This window comes from Oncorhynchus mykiss, chromosome 13 (genome assembly GCF_057628025.1).
Source record: "Oncorhynchus mykiss isolate SJ-2025 chromosome 13, ASM5762802v1, whole genome shotgun sequence".
Taxonomy (NCBI): Eukaryota; Metazoa; Chordata; class Actinopteri; order Salmoniformes; family Salmonidae; genus Oncorhynchus; species Oncorhynchus mykiss.
Window position 1 is genome coordinate 25,578,189 of NC_143034.1, and position 22,520 is coordinate 25,600,708.

At 41.8% G+C, this 22,520-nt stretch overlaps 1 pseudogene across 1 annotated transcript in view; it reads left to right on the forward strand.

Annotated features, from left to right (window-relative positions):
- LOC110487300 (VPS10 domain-containing receptor SorCS3-like) overlaps nt 1-22,520 on the forward strand; it is a 433,335-nt pseudogene that overhangs the window by 83,375 nt on the left and 327,440 nt on the right. Inside the window, exons 9-16 of the transcript XR_016485458.1 lie at nt 1,977-2,123; nt 4,261-4,363; nt 5,090-5,166; nt 5,422-5,478; nt 9,603-9,736; nt 13,232-13,345; nt 14,170-14,341; nt 14,668-14,728. The product of XR_016485458.1 is annotated as a VPS10 domain-containing receptor SorCS3-like (transcript). The remainder of the gene's footprint in view (nt 1-1,976; nt 2,124-4,260; nt 4,364-5,089; nt 5,167-5,421; nt 5,479-9,602; nt 9,737-13,231; nt 13,346-14,169; nt 14,342-14,667; nt 14,729-22,520) is intronic.

Here is a 22,520-nt window from a genome sequence, read left to right on the forward strand (position 1 = left end):
CATTTGCCGGCCGGAAGTGGGCATCCAGCCAGGACAGGTTGTGCCAGCTCTACGCTCAAGACCTCCAGTGCGCCTCCACGGCCCAGTGTATCCGGTGCCTGCTCCACGCACCGGGCTTCCAGTGCATCTCCCCAGTCCGTTGAGACCTGTTCCGGCTCCACTTACGAAGCCTCTAGTGATGATCTATGGCACGAAGCCTCCAGTGATGATCCATGGCCCGGAGCCTGTAGTGATGATCCATGGCACGAAGCCTCCAGTGATGATCCATGGCCCGGAGCCTCCAGTGATAATCCATGGCAAGGAGCCTCCAGTGATGATCCATGGCCCGGAGCCTGCAGTGAATATCCAGGGCACGGAGCCTCCAGCGACGGTCCCCAGTCCGGAGCCTCCAGCGACAGTCTGCAGTCCGGAGCCTCCAGCGGCGGTCCAGAGCCTCCGGCAACTATCCACGGTCCGGTTCCTCCGGCGACGATCCACGGTCCGGAGTCTCCGGCGACGATCCACGGTCCGGTTCCACAGAAACAGAGGGATGAGCGAGTGGAGCGAGGGCTACGTCCCGAACCGGAGACGCCACCGAGGATAGATGCCCACCCGGACCCTCCCCTATAGAGTCAGGTTTTGCGGCCGGAGTACGCACCTTTGGGGACCTTAGAGAGCCTTTTTATTTCTCTATTTGGTTAGGTCAGGGTGTGATTTTGGTGGGCATTCTAGTTTGTCTGTTTCTTTGTTGGCCGGGTATGGTTCCCAATCAGAGTCTATCGTTGTCTCTGATTGGGAGTCATACTTAGGCAGCCTTTTCCCACCTGTGTTTGTATTTATTTATTTATTTTCTGTGTATGTTTGTGCACCACCGTTGCATCACTTTCGCTTTCTGTTTACCTGTTTTTTTTTGTGAAGGTTTCACTTTATTAAAGATTTGGAATTACATGCACGCTGCGCCTTGGCTCATTTAGGACAGGGAGTTTGAAGAGGTGACACAAATCAATTTATATTTGAGATTCTTCAAAGTAGCCACCCTTTGCTTTGATGACAGCTTCGCACACTCTTGGCATTCTCTCAACCAGCTTCATGAGGTAGTCACCTGGAATGCAATTCAAGTAACAGGTATGATTTGTTACATTTATTTGTGGAATTTCTTTCCTTGTTAATGCATTTGAGTCCATCAGTTAGGGGTGGTATACAGAATATAGCCCTATTTAGTAAAATACCAAGGCCATATTATGGCGAGAACAGCTCAAATAAGCAAAGAGAAACAACTGTCCATCATTACTTTAAGACAAGAAGGTCAGTCAATGCAGAACATTTGAAGAACTTTGAAAGAACCATCAAGCGCTATGATGCTACTGGCTCTCAAGAGGACCATTCCAGGAAAGGAAGACCCAGAATTACCTCTGCTGCAGAGGATAAGTTCATTAGAGTTAACTGCACCTCGGATTACAGCCCAAATAAATACTTGACAGAGTTCAAGTAACATACACATCTCAACATCAACTGTTTGGAGGAGACTGTGTAAATTAGGCCTTCATGGTCCAATAAGAAGAGGAGCATTGCTTGGGCCAAGGAACACAAGCAATGGACATTAGACCGTTGGAAATCTGTCATTTGGTCTGATGAGTCCAAATTTGAGGTTTTTGGTTCCAACGGTTGTGTCTTTGTGAGATGCAGCGTAGGTACATGTGGAGATGATCTCCACATGTGGTTCACACCGTGAAACAGGGAGGAGGTGTGATTGTGTCGGAGTGCTTTGTTGGTGAAACTGTCTGTGATTTATTTGTGAAAAAATCGAATTTTCTCTTTTATACGGTGTATATATAGCACCCTCAGCACCCCTACTTCCCACGGCTATGTCTGTCAGGGGGCATTTTGGGTACTGTTTAGTGCTTGAAAAATATAATTAAAAAACAATCATCTGTTCTGGTGCTTGGATTGTCTAAGTTTAGTGTCTGTTTTAGGATGTCTTCTCTATTTCTCCCTAGGTAGCAGGTATCAAAGGCATGCTGGTCGCTAACAGGAGGCTAGACAACCAAGTGAAGATCTACATCACCTACAACAAGGGCCGTGATTGGAGGTTCCTGCAGGCCCCGGCGACAGGCCTGGCTGGCAACAACACCCACTGTTTTCAGGTGAGTTATTCTGAAGCTAACAGGGAAGGCTCATCGCTGTGGTAATCAATCATGATCTAAGACTGCCTGAACTCTGAGGGGCTTTCCCGGACCCAGATTAAGCCTAGTCCAAGAGTTAACCTCTAGCGTCGAGCAATCCCGTATCCGGGAGCGTAATCTTAGCCTCAAGCTCATTACCATAACGCAACGTTAACTATTCATGAAAATCGCAAATGAAATGAAATAAATATATTCACTCACAAGTTTAGCCTTTTGTTAACAACACTGTCATCTCAGATTTTCAAAATATGCTTTTCAACCATAGCTACACAAGCATTTGTGTAAGAGTATTGATAGCTAGCATAGCATTAAGCCTAGCATTCAGCAGGCAACATTTTCACAAAAACAAGAAAAGCATTCAAATAAAATAATTTACCTTTGAAGAACTTCGGATGTTTTCAATGAGGAGACTCTGTTAGATAGCAAATGTTCATTTTTTCCAAAAATATTATTTGTGTAGGAGAAATCGCTCCGTTTTGTTCATCATGTTTGGCTAAGAAAAAAACTTTTTTCCAAATTAACTCCATAATATCGACAGAAACATGGCAAACGTTGTTTAGAATCAATCCTCAAGGTGTTTTTCACATATCTATTCGATGATAAATCATTCGTGGCAGTTGGGTTTCTCCTCAGTAGCAAACGGAAAAGTACTGCAGCTGGAGATTACGCAATAATTGTGACGGAGGACACCAAGCGACCACCTGGTAAATGTAGTGTCTTATGGTCAATCTTCCAATGATATGCCTACAAATACGTCCCAATGCTGCAGACACCTTGGGGAAACGACAGAAAGTGTAAGCTCATTCGTGGCCCATTCACAGCCATATAAGGAGTCATTGGAACACAGCGCCTTCAAAATCTGGGGCACTTCCTGTTTGAAATTTCATCTTGGTTTCGCCTGTAGCATCAGTTCTGTGACACTCACAGACAATATCTTTGCAATTTTGGAAACGTCAGTGTTTTCTTTCCAAAGCTGTCGAGCATCTTTTCGTGACAAAATATCTGGTTTAAAACGGGAACGTTTTTCATCCAAAAATTAAAATATCGCCCCCTATATCCAAGAAGTTAATTAAGCATACTCCGTAGATAATCTCCATTGAAAGTTCATTTTAATCCAGGAATATGTGTTCAGTTCCCTTCAAGTTATATTCATAAATGATAACAGTTGTGTTACATCACAGACTCATGGAAGTTTGCTTACTCATCTTAACAGTAAGGGAATTACTTTACGTAGTCACATTTGAACTATGATATGAAGACAAATTGTGTACTCACTCCTTGCTATTTACAGTTGTTATTAATTTAGGTGCCATATCTTTCCTTTTATCCCATGTGACGTGACTGTAAAGGATGACTATAACTTTGAGAGATTAGCAGTAAGAGTTCATACTGCTTAAAAGCCTACTGAGGCAATTGTGGGGGCTGTACGCTGAGTGGGCTACAGGTTGAATACAATTATGTATTCATGTGACATTCGATTTACAGATGATTTTTGATTGCCCTGTCAAATCCCATTGCCCTTGGTGTCCTTACAGCAATGCCACGCTATCAGTTGGCAAAGATTAAAGCGGACATTTTTTTGTGGGGGGGGGGGGGGGAGCTCTGTGAACAGATACGATTGTCTTCTGTTGTCGGCTTGCCGCTGAGACTTGACTTGATGATTTTATTTAAAAATCCTCCCCGTCTTTGTATTAATGACTGATAACGACGATTACGACAACCTATGTAGTTGCAGCATGGTTTTTCGGAGGGAGCCTGCGGGAATTGGCTTAGTTGTGCTTAGTTTTCGTCGTGTTTTGTTGTATAGTTAACTGCCTATGTTAGCATTGTTGTTAGCATTTGGTGTAAATGTAACTCACTGGAAGACTTCAGAATCAAAAGGATTCTATCAGGCATTATCTTCAGGCTTTCTGAGATGAAGACAGCATTGCAGCTTTTCTTTTCCTTATCTTAAGGACCTTCTCTTGAAATAAAAAGCATATGTTTTGTGCACCTTTAAAGATCAACCCTGTAGTGTTCTATGTACCATTGGGGATTTGATTGACCAGTGTATAATAACTTCGTCAAATATAATGGACTGTCATTTCTCACCCCTCAGCCTTTCTGTTCGCTCCGTCTCCAACTGCAGAAGTCTGAAAACCCCTATGTGTCAGGCAGCATATCAACCAAGGCCTCAGCACCGGGAATCATAGTGGCCACAGGTGAGAGAATACAGAATGAACATTTGATAGATTAGATTACCTTATTGTCCACGTATGTGAAAATTCATTTGGCTGAATAGAAAGACATTTATTCAATTTAGGTAATGGTACAAAAGGAGAATAGCTCACTATCATTTCCAGTTAGTGCTGAAATGCCATTTGATTGTGAATATTATGATGATTATCCAATCCCTAACATTACTGATAGGGATCTGCAAGTCCTGCTATTAACAACTCATCTTCAACTGTGTGGGAAAATATTGTATTTTAGCAATAAAAAAAAAGACCTAAATCCATGAATCTGCTTTCTTGATCTCTGTCCTCAAACAATATTTGTTCTGTCACCAAAACAATAGTTTGTCCCCTTCTCCTATCCTCTAATCCCTTACTGGATATGTGAGATCACTAAGCCACTGTGAGCCTGTATAAATGTACCAAATCTGTCCAGAGACACACTATAGCACTTCTGATGTTGTCCTTACTCGCAGACGTTTTGGTGATGCAAAGTCACCGGGTTTATTTAAGTAGGCCAGTGCAGACTGAGAACACAGCAGACTATGTTTGTGTGTGAGTTTGTGTTCGGGTATCTCGACACAACCCTCTGCTTCGGCCCAGTTCATCACTCGCCCTCACACACGCACAAGTCCGCTGGTGCATAGATCAGTTGGTGAACCTGACAAACATGATGTGGCTCAAAACTCACACTTTATTGTATTTCTACCACAGGGAACATTGAGTCTGAGCTGTCAAACAATAATTTTGGAATGTTCATCTCATCTGATGCTGGTAACAACTGGAGAAAGGTGAGTTTAGACTGAATCTGGGGATTAAATCTAAGGCATTCTAATCAAGGAAAACACTGAATATTTTAGTCTGGAGAATAAGTATTTTGGACATGTACTGCTGTCTCTGCCTTTTGATCATAAGGTGCTTTGAAACTCTCGGTATTCAGCTGTAAACTGCTGTACTTTCTTACATCCAGAGATGTGTACAGTAGGCATATAGTTCAAACTGTATGTAAATATTCTATATTGAATTGTCTGTGTGCCCTCTTTCATATATTGGAGGAGGAGCACTACGTCTGGTTTCTGTATAAAGGAGAGGCCCTAGTCACTGTATAACAAAAAATGCCGGGTCAGGGGGGGGGGCAGCGATTCGTGGAGATGAAGGGAAAGAGAAGGTATGACGTGTTTAATCTTTCTATAATTATACTATAACAATACATTTTTGTTCCTTCTTAGGCTACCTGGCTTGCTCCTGACTGATTTAGAGTTATTATGTTGTTTAATAACCTGTTGAAATGTCGAACGTCAATTGAAAGTGACAGAATCACACATTACAAAGTACATTTTTTTGTCTCCTCACTTTATAGAATCAGGTCCATAAATGTTTTCCCCAAAATAACAAGCTAACAAGGGGTTAGGCCTTTTTTTTAAAACAAAAGCCATAATACCCTCTTATACCCCCTCAATTAAAGTTCTGGTTTTCACTTAATACACCACCCAGCTAGCACAGTGGATCTGGGCCAATTCCGTCTGAGAGTTGGGGCACTTGGCTGAGAGTCAGACTCGGCAAGACGTCATGTGGCCCGAGTCTGGGCCACCTTCGGCAGTATTACTTATGGCTGGGCTGCAGGGATAGAGCTTGGGCCGATTCCGGTGTGAGTTATCTGACCCAAATGTATTATTTGGGCCTCGCACCAATTGTGGCTACTCTCTGGCAGGTGATTACACGGGCTGCTTCATATAATTAACATTTATTTATTTATTTTTCTCATTGTTTCTATGATCAAGAAATGCAATAAACATTTAAATGTAATTCTTCAAGAGTCCTGTTTAAGTAGTATATTAGTATTTTGATACTTTGTGCAAGGCTACTGATAAGCATGAAATAGTTTGTTGATGGAGCCTCCCCAGTGGCGCAGCGGTTTAAGACACTGCATCGCAGTACAAACTGCATTGCTACAGATGTTAGTTCGATACCCGTGTCGGCGGTGACCGGGAGACCCATGAGGCGACGCATAATTGGCCCAGCGTCGTCCGAGTTAGGGGATGGTTTGGACGGCTGTCCATGTCCCACCGCACTTTAGTGACTCCTGTGGCGGGCCAGGCCGTGCATGGTGACACGGTCACCAGGTGTACGGTGTTTCCTCCGACATAATTATTTCTGGAGTGGATAGGTATCATTTGTATGCATAAAATGTATAATAGTCATGTTTAAAATTACTATATCAAGTGATTTTGTGGACATTTATTTAAAATATGCATTGAGCCACTTCTTTGGGGATTTTGGTAAGATGCCGGCAAAGTCAGCTGAATTCCGGTAGACGGAAACAGCCCGAGGTGCTTGGGCCGATTCTGGACAGTCATTCATTTTGATTCCGGGCTATGTCCGACACCTGATTCCCGGGCCAATTCAATCAGTTCCGGCCCCCCGGAAGAGGGCCGCTTCTGGGCCGATTCCTCATTGCTAGCTGGGTTCGATATGACGAAAAGTGGGCCATTAAAAAAATAATAATAATAATAAATTAGTCAAAAATGTGGATGGGTATAATTTGTATGTATAATAGTAATATCTAAAATTAGTAGATTGGGTAATTTTGTGTACATTTATTGAAATTTGCATCGGGCCGTTTCTGGGGGGATTCTGGTAAGATGCCGACACAGTCGGCTGAAATCCAGGAGACGGAAACGGCCCGTCTGGGCAGTCATTCATTTTGATTCCTGGCCGAGTCAGACACCCGATTCCGGGCTGATTCAATCACTTCCGGACCCCCGGAAGAGGGCTGCTTCTGGGCCGATTCCTCATTACTAGCTCTTCACTGACTCTGATATATTTAAGGAGTGCATGGTGACTGAAGGAAATGGCTGACAATCTGTGGATAGTAGACTATAATTTAATCTGTCAAACAGGTAGGCCTACTTCTTATATCTTGAATAGGAAGAAAAAGGCTCCAACACAAAGTCCTCTTGATGTTAGTAGCCTAAAGTCAAATTAAACTGCTGCTGCTTCATAGAAATGTAGGTTATGTAAATTACTTGAATATGGCTTATTGTGAGGTCAATAAATCTGATAAACAGCTTCAATTATATCAGTAGCAAACTCACGTTCGGTCTTCCATTTCATCTTTGTTCTCTCCTTCTCAAACTGAACAGGACATCAGTAGGCCTAGTCCTCGCGATTAGATATATACTTTTTTGGACAAATATAAAGTCTGGAAGAAGCCTTTGACTTGCCAGGTAATGTGCCATCGTATACTGCACAGTCATTTGTTAGGCAGCACAAATAGGTTTACATCAGCAAGAGCAGGACAGGCCGGGGCTCATGATTGGGAGCGCCTATCCATTGCAGTCTGTAATGCAGTGTAACCTAGTTTTACATACACCATCCCAGCAATTTAAAAACTCACAAGGAAGTACATTTTCCTCTAAATTTAACTTTGTCCTGTGTTTCTCTTTGCATGCTAATCGTATAGCCTAGGCCAATAGTATTTTTGTTTCCTTGGGAAAGTATTCAGACCCTTTGAATTTTTCCACATTTTGTTAAGTTAAATCCTTGTTTTAAAGTGTATTAAATATTTTATCAATCTACACACAATACCCCATAATGACAAAGCAAAAACAAGTTTAAAAAATGTTCATGGGTATGATGCCACAAGCTTGGCACACCTGTATTTGGGAAGTTTCTCCCATTCTTCTCTGCAGATCCTCTCTAGCTCTGTCAGGTTGGATGCAAAGCTTTGCTGCACAGCTATTTTCAGGTCTGTCCAGAGATGTTCGATCAGGTTCAAGTCCGGGCTCTGGCTGGGCCACTCAAGGACATTCAGACATTTGTCCCGAAGCCAAACTTGTGTTGTCTTGTCTGTGTGTTAAGTGTCGCTGTCCTGTTGCAAAGTGAATCTTCAAACTAGTCTGAGGTCGTGGGCACTCTAGAGCAGGTTTTCATCAAGGATATCTCTGTACTTTGCCTCGATCCTGACTGGTCTCCCAGTGCCTGCCGCTGAAAAACATCCACACAGCATGTTGCTGCCACGACAATGCTTCACTGTAGGCATGGTGTGAGGTTTCCTCCAGACATCATGCTTGGCATTAGTTTCATCAGACCAGAGAATCTTGTTTCTCGTGGTCTGAGGGTCTTTAGATGCCTTTTGGCAAACTCCAAGTGGGCTGTCATGTGCCTTTTACTGAGGAATAGCTTACTCTACCATAAAGGCCTGATTGGTGGAGTGCTGCAGAAATGGTTGTCCTTCTGGAAGGTTCTCCCTCTGGAAGGTTCTCCCATCTCCAAATAGGAATTCTAGAGCTCTGTCAGTGACTGTCGGGTCTTGGTCACCTCCCTGACCAAGGCCCTATCCCCTGATTGCTCAGTTTGGCCATGCGGCCAACACTAGGAAGAGTCTTGGTTGTTCCAAACTTCTTCCATTTAAGAATGATGGAGGCCACTGTGTTTTTGGCGATCTTCAACGCTGCAGAATTTTTTTGCTACCCTTCCCCAGAAACGTGCCTCAACAAAATCCTGTATCTGAGCTCCACGGACAATTTCTTTGACCTCAAGGCTTGGTTTTTGCTCTGACATGCTATATCAACTGTGGGATTTTATATAGACAGGTGTGAGCCTTTCCAAATAATGTCCAATCAATTGAATTTACCACAGATGGACTCCAATCAAGTTGGTGAAGCATCTCAAGCATGATCAATGGAAACAGGATGCACCTGAGCTCGATTTTGAGTCTCCTGGCAAAGGGATGCTGTTTTGTATTTGAGGTTTCATAAAATTACCAACATTTTCCAATTACTGTTTTCACTTTGTCATTATGGGGTATTGTGTGTACATTGCTGAGCATTTTTTTTTCTAATCCATTTTGGAATGTCTGTAACGTAACAAAATGTGGAAAAAGTCAAGGGGTCTGAATATTTTGAAGACATTGTAGTATAGGCTAGGGATAATTTTATTGGGACCACAGTTGATATTGAATCAGCAGTTGAATCAGCGATGAGGGGCATCATCGGGCACACATCGAGATAATATAACAAACAACTAATTCTCAAACCCTGAGCAATTTGGCATTTAATTGAATACAAAATTCCTGATCCTACGCTGGACTAAATAAAAAAAATACTAAACCCTCCCCCTGACTGAAATGTTTTTACATGGTAGATACAGTGTACTTAGTGTTTGGATCGTTCCAATAAGCTCAATAGGCTACTATATAGATTAATAGCCTGTATGTGTTTCACAGGGCGAGCCATGTTTGATGGGCCAGAAACAGATCTATATGAAACACAGACCAGGAAACTATTGCATGCTGGGAAAAGACTACATCAAAGTCCTCTCTGCTGAGTCATGTATCTGTTGGGCCCATGACTTTGAATGGTAATTATAGTGTACTAGTAAAATGACTCACATTTGCAGTAAAATAGAACACGTGAAAACATGTATTTTTATTACAAATCTAAACATGAGTAGATCAACAGAAGTTTCATTGTCCATAAAAGAGAGACATTTGTACGATGCTTTGTGTGTGTTGTCCCATTTAAGTCAATTTACACTATTTTAGGATCCCCTTCATTTATTTCATTTTCGGTGTCAGCGCTCCAATTATCAGATATTTTTAGGGATAATTTGCTCCTAACGTCTGTCTCTCTGCTTGGCTTGTTTTGCGATGTTTATAATAACGTAGAGAAGATGAGGGGTGTTAATAGGACCGTAGGTTGTTGTTGTTTTTTTATCTTCAAAAGGCAGGGAAGAGAAAAGCAATGATACATTTGTAAATGCCAGCGGTGTAAAGACAGTATGAGTTTTAATTAGAATCCATTAGTCTCCTGTGATAGTTATTTTAATTATTTTTGACTGAAAATATTATATGACACATTTCACAAACTTCCTGACCACATGGCATGTCTCTCTCGCTCTCGCGCTCGCTCTTGCGCTCGCGCTTGCTCTTACTCGCTCTCTCTCGCTCTCTTGCTCTCTCTATCTCTACAGCTGGTGATAGAGACAGTGAAAGGCAAAACAAAAAAAACTATGAGAAACCTCAATGTTCAGAGTGAAAAACAATACAACTTTTAATTGACTTTGAAGTGTACACAAATTCAAGGTCTGAAATGTTTACTGATTGCATATTACATAACAGGGTAAAAATGCACCGGCCTGTTGTTCTGTTGTGCTGTGAACAAAAGGTCCAGGGGTTGATTCCAAAGTTGGACAGTGACCAGACTGAAAACAGAGGTTATATACTGAACAAAAATGTAAACGCAACATGCAACAATTTCAAAGATTTTACTGAGATACAGTTCACATGAGGAAATCAGTCCATTGAAATAAATTCATTTGGCCCTAGTCTATGGATTTCACATGACTGGGAGTACAGATATGCATCTGTTGGTCACAGATACCTTGGGCCTCACAATGGGCCTCAGGATCTCATCACCGTATTTATTTTATTGTTCACATCAGAAGGTGCACCTGTGTAATTATCATGCGGTTTAATCAGCTTCTTGATATGCCACCCCTGTCAGATGGATGGATTATCTTGGAAAAGGAGAAATGCTCACTAACAGGGATGTAAACAACTTTGTGCACAACATTTGGGCGAAATTATTGTTTGTCTATGGACATTTTCTGGGATCTTTTATTTCAGCTCATGAAACATGGGACCAACACTTTACATGTTGTGTTTATGTTTTTGTTCAGTGTATATACATATACAGTGGGGCAAAAAAGTATTTAGTCAGCCACCAATTGTGCAAGTTCTCTCACTTAAAAATATGAGAGGCCTGTAATTGTCATCATAGGTACAGTTCAACTATGACAGACAAAATGAGAAGAAAAAATATCGAGAAAATCACATTGAAGGATTCTTAATGAATTTATTTGCAAATTATGGTGGAAAATAAGTATTTGGTCAATAACAAAAGTTTCTCAATACTTTGTTATATACCCTTTGTTGGCAATGACAGAGGTCAAACGTTTTCTGTAAGTCTTCACAAGGTTTTCACACATTGTTGCTGGTATTTTGGCCCATTCCTCCATTTTTATCTCCTCTAGAGCAGTGATGTTTTGGGGCTGTTGCTGGGCAACACGGACTTTCAACTCCCTCCAAAGATTTTCTATGTGGTTGAGATCTGGAGACTGGCTAGGCCACTCCAGGACCTTGAAATGCTTCTTACGAAGCCACTCTTTCATTGCCTGGGCGGTGTGTTTGGGATCATTGTCATGCCGAAAGGCCCCGTCACGTTTCATCTTCAATGCCCTTGCTGATGGTAGGCTTTGTTACTTTGGTTCCAGCTCTCTGCAGGTCATTCAGTAGGTCCCCCCGTGTGGTTCTGGGAGTTTTGCTCGTCATTCTTGTGATCATTTTGACCCCACGGGGTGAGATTTTGCGTGGAGCCCCAGATCGAGGGAGATTATCAGTGGTCTTGTATGTCTTCCATTTCCTAATAATTGCTCCCACAGTTGATTTCTTCAAACCAAGCTGCTTACCTTTTGCAGATTCAGTCTTCCCAGCCTGGTGCAGGTCTACAATTTTGTTTCTGGTGTCCTTTGACAGCTCTTTGGTCTTGGCCATAGTGGAGTTTGGAGTGTGACTGTTTGAGGTTGTGGACAGGTGTCTTTTATACTGATAACAAGTTCAAACAGGTGACATTAATATAGGTAACGAGTGGAGGACAGAGGAGCCTCTTAAAGAAGAAGTTACAGGTCTGTGAGAGCCAGAAATCTTGCTTGTTTGTAGGTGACCAAATACTTATTTTCCACCATAATTTGCAAATAAATTAATTAAAAATTCTACAATGTGATTTTCTGGATTTTTTTTTCTAATTTTGTCTGTCATAGTTGAACTGTACCTTTGATGAAAATTACATGCCTCATCTTTTTAAGTGGGAGAACTTACACAATTGGTGGCTGACAAAATACTTTTTTGCCCCACTGTATATAACACTTGATATATTATATTGATTATAAGGGAGGAGAGATTAGTATTAATATGTAACTTAAACAACCTAGGAGTCTGCACAACTATAATGTACTAAGCTGGACACCACTTAATGGAAAGAAATTGAATCAATACATTACCAAAGCTGTGATTCAGTGGTGCTGTAATGTCCTTAACTGGACACTGTACCCTCATTGGACTCCCTTGGTCCCTTATAACTATTATCCCGACCAACCATAACACCTTAACTTCACTTGACAGCCTGTCAGTAAATTGGGGGAGGTTCCTAATCACACTGAGGACAGACCAGGCCATGGTGAGTCCTAGAGGGACCTCAGGCTGTTGCGTCCTGTTAGTTCAGGCTAGGTAATTAATTGATAAATCATTGACAGCGTCATTATTATAATGAGCACTTGCCTAACCTGCTTTGCACAGATGTAAATTACTTTGTGATTGGGGGGAAGTTAACGTCCCCCGGTGGAAGTCAGCCATCCCTGACCTGGCTGCCTGTGTTGACATGGAGTCTCCCAGGGCTCAGTCTTCCTACCTCTGCTGATCTGGAGCATTTGTCAACCGCAGCCCAATCAATATATAATAATGATGCGTTGCAATGCAAGAAATATCTATTATATGTATTGTGCTGAGGGATAGGAAAGAGAAGCTGTAACCTATAACACAGTAATACTGTACGTCCTTTGGCTCAAAATTCTATCAAATCGTATTTATTACATGTGTCGTAAACAGCAGGTCTAGACTAACAGTGAAATGCTTAATTACAGGCTCTTTACAAGTAATGATAACTTGGCTATATACACGGGGGACCAGTACCGAGTTGACCTGCAGATGTATGAGGTAATTGAGGTAGATATGTACATATACATTAGGTACAGGTAAAGTGTTGATATTGATCACATTCTGTATGTGATTTGTTATAGTGATTATGGTTATGAACGACGTAGAGAAGGGAACTGTCTACCAGCGTTCTGGTTCAACCCAGCTGTTGTATCACGGAGCTGCAGCCAAGGACAGAAGTACCTCATCAGCACAGGGTGAGTTGCACATAGGGGCAAAGTTTCTAAGTTGTCTATTCTAATTGAAGGCAACCCTTCTGTATATTTCTGCTCAATGAAAGGTAAAATATTTGTCTGTTTCATTTTGTAAAACATTATGATGGTCATAATATGGTCCATGTTAAAAATCCTGAATATGTATCACACATTACAAAAGAGAAGTAAAAACTTACAGTGGCTACAGTATCTCTCTGTATAGGTTGGTCAATGCTTCTTCATCTTCCCATCTTCCCACTGTAATGAAACACTGTCAGGGTGTCACACCCTCTGGCACGGCTCCTAGTGTGAATAGTGATATTGTCTATTTAGGCCTGAGTCATTCACCAGACAGTAGATCTATACTGAGTGACATAGTGTACTACTGAGAGCTACAAAGCACAATCAGGAGTCCTAGGACACAGATTAGGATGCCTCAGGACGGTGGAAGTCTGAGGAGAACGGTTCATCCTTCATTTATGCATCCGCCTCCCCAAGCTTAAAAGTCAAGTTTTGCCTAGGAGTTAGTAAGCATTTTGGAGTTTTGTCAATGTTTACCAACAACTACTGTATGTCTTGTGTCAGACATTAACTTTCAGGGTTAAAAGTTATGTTTTCTTTAGTAACTACTAAGCATTTTTAAGTTTAGTCAAAGAATAGCAAGTCTTGTTCACTAGCTCTGTCACTTCCACAATCACTTTGAAGTTAAAACACTGAAGTTGACGTGAGCAATACCTCAGCCTTGTTAACTAGTGGTGTCATGAAGCCATAACCTCAGTAAACCATACTGAACATGTACTAACTAATGCATATGGTATCTTCTTAAGGTACCGAAAAGTGGTGTCCAACAACTGCATCAAGGGAGTCAAGGACATGTACACACCCAGGAAGCAGATGTGTCCCAACAGGGCTCCAAAAGGCCTTTCTCTCTCCACCAGAGAGGGCAAGCTTACTGCTGACATGCACACCAACGTCACCTTCCTAGTGCATCTAGATGAGGTAGGGCTGGGCCAAAAGCCAAAATGGCTTCCTTTTTGTATATCATTATTCTGGGCCTAGGAGCCCAAATGGACGCCTTTTGTATACATTACTGTTTTGAGTTGAATTTATTTTTACCTTAAGCCATGGAATGTAAAACAATGTGCTTTGTATTGTTCTGCATGGTTGTAAAAGTAGTACTAACATGTGGTGTAAAACTCACTCACTGTAGGCCTGTTACTGAGTAAAATATGGATGTTTCCCATGTTCGGCATGGATGTTTCTCCAGGCATACGCCTGAAACTATTTCACTGTTATGTCATCTCACATACACCAACTCCTGAAAGGTTGCAACACGCCATCACCCACACACAGCTACAGGACCCAAGCCCCGAGTTGAGAGACAGAGTAAGAGATAAAGACCTAAGAGAGAGAGAGGCACCCCTGGAGACCCTGTTATAGAGTGAGACTCAGAGTAGCCTCGTTCTAGGGCCAGGGCCTTGCCTCGCTACCCTTACTCCCTAGACACTGTTCAACCATCTCACATTAAATTCAGGTGGAAGAAGTGTGGTAGTGCTCTGCTCGGTGCGGCGGTGCTTTCCCCCTGCACTGCAGATAAGAAGTGTCTCTCCCACGAGGTCTCTCCCGGGCCCAGCTGTCATATTACAGTGTGATGAGCTGAGGAAATAAAGATGCATTTATTTAATTAAGACAAGTTGTTGAAATGTATCTTCTTATAATTTCAGTCCCAAAATAATTCAAAGCAACTATCATAGGAGACTAATGGAGGTGAAGACTCTTCATGGCGTTGGTTCTCATGCATTTCGGAAAATCCTTCGGTCCCATTGAATTCAGACTCTAATTTATATTCATGAAGCCCGAGATGGCAGTATTTCTTGGGGAGAGCAAATGGGCCTAAATATTTGATGTGTTCACAAAACGAAAAGAAAGGAGAGAGGGAGGTGGAAGAAAGTTTGATGTTTTAAGAGAGGGATGGGATCTGCAGTGTCACACATCAAGTTTTCATTATCACAAAGTGACATTATAACATGTCATGTGTACTCCAACCAGATTTACTCTACATTAGCTACATTATAGCATGTCATATGTACACCAACCAGATTTACTGTACATTAGCTACATTATAGCATGTCATGTGTACACCAACCAGATTTACTGTACATTAGCTACATTATAGCATGTCATGTGTACTCCAACCAGATTTACTGTACATGAGCTACATTATAGCATGTCATGTGTACTCCAACCAGATTTACTGTACATGAGCAACATTATAGCATGTCATGTGTACTCCAACCAGATTTACTGTACATGAGCTACATTATAGTATGTCATGTGTACTCCAACCAGATTTACTGTACATGAGCAACATTATAGTATGTCATGTGTACACCAACCAGAACCAATGGAATAGTCCCAAAAGTGCAAATCAGCCCATGTAGCTCTCCAGGCAGGCTCAATCAAACACTCAAAGCATTTTAAAGAAAGCAAAAACGATTTGAACCCAGGTATGACACACCATCAGCACGACAGCACTGACATCACACCATTTATACCATCCTTTGTGTGTTGACATTCACCTGAACAAGAGTACATTACACAGTCCTACTGTGTCTGGACCTGAACTAACAAAACCCCTCATTGTCAACCAGCACTGCTGTCCAGACCATGATGCTTACCCTATTATGCATTTTGGATTTTGAGGCCCTCTGAGTCACACACGGAGCCACGGACACAAAGCTTGACATTTAGCCAGTAGGCCATCTTCAGTCTCATGCAGATTAGCTAGCGATCCCAGGGCACCTCAATAGAGAACTAGAAGTGTCCAGAGAGTGTGAACAACGGATACCAACAAAAGCCTGAGTGACATCGACGCCACCGAAGACCTAAGTGCTATTCCGAGTGCCATTTTGGCAAAGGCTTGTGAGCCATTACAGTTCCACACAGTAGCTATCACTGTAATCCCTTTTCTTCCAATTTATTCTGCCTTTCTTTATTCGGCTTATTCATAGTTTTACATTTTCTGGGTATAATGGCGTGAAATATACCCCCAGTAGCCTTCCCCCATACACAGCCAACCCTCCTGTGCTTTCACACTCTGCTGCGCTTGAAAAGAAGCAAAACAGATAGCGAATAAGGAGCGAGAGAGCGAGACAGAGAGAGAGACCGAGAGAGAGAAATCGTTTTTGCCTTTTGTAATTGTTGTGTTTGTTTCGGGACTGGAGCCCCGTTGTGCTAATGCATTGTTGCAAATAAAGATCCCAATTGCATTGCGTTACAATGTGCTGCAGGGAGGCTGGGAGTTAGATGTGCTTGCTCGCAGGGTAGAGGCGGGATAAGTGGGAGGATTTGGTCGCAGTGGCAGCTGGAGCAACTGACAACTGCTGCAGATACTGTAGAGGCAGAGCAGGGAGTGTCTAACACACACATTAGCTCTCTCTCACACACAGAGAGAGAGCGAGAGAGAGACACACACACACCTCATTAGCAGTAACAGGCAAACACACTGCTCTCACGGTGGGGCAGAATATGATGCAATCACACAATGCAAACACACAATGCACACAAATCTAAAGGAATGGGATTAAGAATATATAAATATTTGGGTGAGCAATGTCAGAGCGGCATAGAATAAGATACAGTAGAATAGAATATAGTATATACACTACCATTCAAAGGTTTTGGGTCACTTAGAAATGTCCTTTTTTTTAGAAAGAAACTATTTTTTTGTTGATTTAAAATAACATCAAGTTCATCAGAAATACAGTGTAGACATTGTTAATGTTGTAAATGCCTATTGTAGCTACAAACAGCTGATTTTTAAAGGAATATCTACAAAGGCGTACAGAGGCCCATTATCAGCAACCATCACTCCTGCGTTCCAATGGCACGTTGTGTTAGCTATTCCAAGTTGATCATTTAAAAGGCTAATTGATCATTAGAAAACCTTTTTACAATTATGTTAGCACTGCTGGAAACTGTTGTTCTGATTAAAGAAGCAATAAAACTGGCCTTCTTTAGACTAGTTGAGAATCTGGAGAATCAGCATTTGTCGGTTCGATTATGGGCTCAAAATGGCCAGAAACAAGGACTTCCTTCGGAAACTCGCCAGTCTATTCTTATTCTGAGACATGAAGGCTATTCCATAAGAGAAATTACCAAGAAACTGAAGATCTCGTACAACGCTGTGTACTACTCCCTTCACAGAATAGCGCAAACAGGCACTAACCAGAATAGAAAGAGGAGTGGGAGGCCCTGATGCACAACTGAGCAAGAGAACAATTAGTGTCTAGTTTGAGAAACAGACGCCTCACAACTCTTCAACTGGCAGCTTCATTAAATAGTATAAAAATAAAAGATTAAGATGGGCAAAAGAACACTGACACTGGACAGAAGAACTCTGCCTAGAATGTCAGCATCCCGGAGTCACCTCTTCACTGTTGACATTGAGACTAGTGTTTTGCGAGAAAATAGTAATTCACAACATTAACAATGTCTAGACTGTATTTCTGATCAATTTGATGTTATTTTAATAGACAAAAAATGTGCTTTCTTTCAAAAACGAGGGTAAAAAGGGTAAAAAATGACCCGCCTTCACTGAACTAAAATTAAGCAGCTTAATTGAATTTTAAAACCCAAATCTATTTTGCATGAAAAAACAACCTATTATTCATCATTAATATCTGTGTTTTCTCTCTTCACAATGCAGAAATACTGCATTTAACCTCTCTGGTACAAGAGGTTAGCGTCCCACCTCGACAACAGCCGGTGAAATTGCAGGGCACCAAATTCAAAACAACAGAAATCCCATAATTACAATTCCTCAAACATACAAGTATTATCCACCATTTTAAAGATAAACTTCTTGTAAATCCAACCACCGTGTCCGTTTTCAAAAAGGCTTTACTGCGAAAGTACACCATGCGATTATGTTAGGTCAGCAGCTAGTCACAGAAAACCATACAGCCATTTTTCTAGCCAAAGAAAGGAGTCACAAAAGCAGAAATAGAGATAAAATGAATCACTAATCTTTGATGATCTTCATCAGATGGCACTCATGGGATTTCATGTTACACAGTACATGTATGTTTTGTTTGATAAAATACATATTTATATCCAAAAATCTCAGTTTACATTGGCGCGTTATGGTCAGAAATGCATTGTCTTAAACAAACATCCGGTGAAAGTGCAGAGAGCCACATAAAATTACAGAAATACTCATCATAAACATTGATAAATGATAAAGATAAACTTCTCCTTAATGCAACCGCTGTGTCAGATTTTAAAAATGCTTTACGGAGAAAGCACACTTTGCGATTATGTTAGGTCTGCACCTAGCCACAGAAACCCATATAGCCATTTTCCAGCCAAGTCGAGGGTCACAAAAGTCAGAAATAGCATTAAAATGAATCACTTACCTTTGATGATCTTCATCTGGTGGCACTCCCAGGTCTCCATGTTAGACAATAAATGTTTTGTTTTCTTCGATAATATCCCTCTTTATGACCAAATACCTCCTTTTTGTTTGTGCGTTTTGTCCAGTAATCCAAATGCTTTAGGCGCAGTCCAGAAGAAAATCCCCAAAAAGTACAATAAAAGTTAGTAGAAACATGCCAAACGATGTTAAAAATCAAACCTCCGGTTGTTTTTGTCATAAATAATCAATAATCTTTAAACCGGACAAAAGCTTCGTCAATAGGAAAGGAGAAACAAGAAAGGCGCGTTCCCGATCAGGCGCATGGCTGATGAATGGAAATTTCCACTAGCCAATGATTGAAAGTGCTGTATCTCCCTCATTTTTCAGAGTAAAAGCCTGAAACAATGCCTAAAGACTGGTCACATGTAGGGGAAGCCATAGAGACCGTGAACTGGGTCCTAAGTCTTTGTATGGTGGATAGACTTTCAATGGAAAAACAGCCTTTCATAATAATAGTATTTCCTGGTTGGATTTTCTTCGGGTTTTCGCCTGCCATATCAGTTCTGTTATACTCACAGACATTATTTTAACAGTTTTGGAAACTTTAGAGTGTTTTCTATCCAAATATACTAATTGCATATCCTAACTTCTGGGCCTGAGTAGAAGGCAGTTTAATTTGGGCATGCTTTTCATCCAAAATTCCAAATGCTGCTCCCTACCCTAGAGAAGTTAACTGAAAAAGTTTCTTCCAGTCCATGGTGAGTAATTGCTTTTCTGATGTCAATAAGTTATTTTCAGTCATAAGAGAAAGTAGCAGCCACATACTTTACACAATAAGTCAAAAAATAAGTTACACAAAATGCAAAAAAACTAACAAAATAGCACAATTGGTTGGGAGAATGTAAAACAATCACATAAACCAATGATATTACAGCAATACATAATAACATTAACATTGAAAATCACTTACATTACAGATATGAAAATAAAAATGTACTTCTGAATGGAACCAGTTGCTCATCTACCGTTTCTTCTGGCCCAGGGCTGTAGAAGTATGGCAGACGCTCCATCCTCTTCTCTCAGATCTCTCTTATGGCCGCCAGTTTGTCTCTCACACTTCTTGCAGGTCTTGACTCGCGGTTGTCAAATCGTAGCATTCTTGAGAAAGTGTGAAAGAGTTTCAGTAGCATAGTGGCACGGAAAATCACCATTCATCTCTCTGCATCCCAGAGACTACTTGTAGCCTCACCTCGGGACCTATACACACCCTGTAAGATTAGTAACTCTATGTAGGCACACAGGTCAATCTCATCCATCCTTTTCCAGTTAATGGAAACCCTCCAAATTTGTTCTGTCCAGATTTTTTCAATGGCTGGTGTGATGAACATGTAGAATGTTGAGGCGATGTCCTGGGCATGGGCAACTGCATGTCTTGTGTGCACTGGGGTCATCGTTATGACATTTTGTGCTGCCATCCTGCCCTGGTTGTCATATGGTGACAAGGACCATGTTATTTTGCTGTTCTTTGACAAAAATGTCTCTCTATCAGCTTGGATTTCATCATCTGAAGATGATGCATCGTTCTCTGGGTTGTATTTTTCCCCATCTACTTCTTCAGATACCTACTCCTCTTCTAAATCATTGTTCTCTTGTTCCTCCTGGACATCTGAAAAAATCAGATCTATGACCTGTTGGGCACTGAAACGTGCACTCATGGTTTCAGCAAAGAGAGGACTGGGGGGACTGTCATCTGCAGCACCTGTATAGCCCCTGACTGCATTCCCCCTTTAGGACATTTTTATTTTGTCTGTGAACTTGAGTCATGTATGCGGTTAGTTTTTTCTGAGTTCAATCATTAGCACCCTGTGTGTGTGTGTGAATGTGTGTGTGTGTGTGTGCCTAAATGATTTTATAACTGCTGGGTCAAAAATGACCCTAAAACAATCTTTGTACCCTGGTGGTGTACAGCTTTTATGGAAATATGAACGAAGGTGATGTTTCACTTTTTCTAATGTTGGGGTCACTCTAGGAAAAGTAATCTAATTTCAAGTTAAACATAGCAGTGGGTCATTTTTTACCCTTAAGACCACACATAGGTTAAAGTGGCCACTGATTTCAACTCTATGTATACATGGTAGCAGCTTCTAATGTGCTAGTGATGGCTATTTAACATTCTGATGGCCTTGAGATAGAAGCAATGTTTTTCAGTATCTCGGTCCCAGCTTTGATGCACCTGTACTGACCTCGTCTTCTGGATGATAGTGGGGTGAACAGGCAGTGGCTTGGGTGGTTGTTGTTCTTGGTTATCTTTTTTGTCCTTCCTGTGACATCGGGTGTTGTAGGTGTCCTGGAGGGCAGGCAGTTCGACCCCGGTGATGCATTGGGCAGACCACACCATCCTCTGGAGAGCCCTGTGGTAGTGGGCGGTGCAGTTGCCCCACAGCGCGACAGGATGCTCTCAATTGTTCATCTGTAAACGTTTGTGAGGGTTTTGTGTGACAAGAAAAATTTATTCAGCCTCCTGAGGTTGTAGAGGCGCTGTTGCACCTTCTTTACCACACTGTCTGTGTGGGTGGACCATTTCATATTGTCAGTGATGTGTACGCCGAGTAACTTGAAGCTTTCCACTTTCTCCATTGCAGTCCCATCGATGTGGATAGAAGGGTGCTTCCTCTGCTGTTTCCTGAAATTCACGATCAGCTACTTTGTTTTGTTGACATTGGGTGAGAGGTTATTTTCCTGGCACCACACTCCCAGGGCCCTCACCTCCTCCCTGTAGGCTGTCTCGTCATTGTTGGTAATCAGGCCTACTACTGTTGTGTGATCAAGCCAGCCAAATGTCAAGTAAATAATAGATACAAATATAACACGCTGTCTAAAAGGATTATCCAGCTCCTTGCGGTGAAGTGTTTGAATTTCCCCCTTGTCTCTGGATTTGAACAGGGAGGCTTTGTCAATTAGTGAAAGTTCCATTTAAATGTTGTCTCTGGTCACCACGACACTTTCAATCAGTGTACTTTGATATTTTTTAGGTCATATATTATGCTGGTGTTTTTTTCTGGTTTTCCATGGTTTTGTACATTTTGAGGTCATTTACAGGGGAAAGAGAGTGCAGGTGATGCTTTTAGCACGATGCAGCCACAGATTTCCAATTGGAATATTTTTTTTACAACAGACACAGTTTAGGGAGCCTGTCCAAATGACTCACATCACACACACACATACACATCCACAGAGACACAGACTTAAAAGAGACACACATATACACACACTTTCTCTCTCTGTCACACATATCACACACATCAAACACACACACAGACATACACTACATGCGTTTGAAAGCTAGGATAAAGATAAAGATTAGTCTCATTTAAAGAGGATAAGAGTTAACAGAAGCCCAGGCGGAGATGTACACAACAGAAAGCCGAGTCACAGCACTGTCAGCCGGAGATTTATTGTTAAAATACTGTGTTATGGCCTCCCGGGTGGCACAGTGGTCTAGGGCACTGCATCGCAGTGCTAGCTGTGCCACCAGAGACTCTGGCTTAGCAACGTCCTGGTTAGGGAGGGTTTGGCCGGTAGGGATATCATTGTCTCATCACGCACTAGCGACTCCGGGCGGGCCGGGCGCAGTGCACGCTAACCAGGTTGCCAGGTGCACAGTGTTTCCTCCGACACATTGATGCGGCTGGCTTCCCGGGTTGGATGCGCGCTGTGTTAAGAAGCAGTGCGGCTTGGTTGTGTTGTGTTTCGGAGGACGCA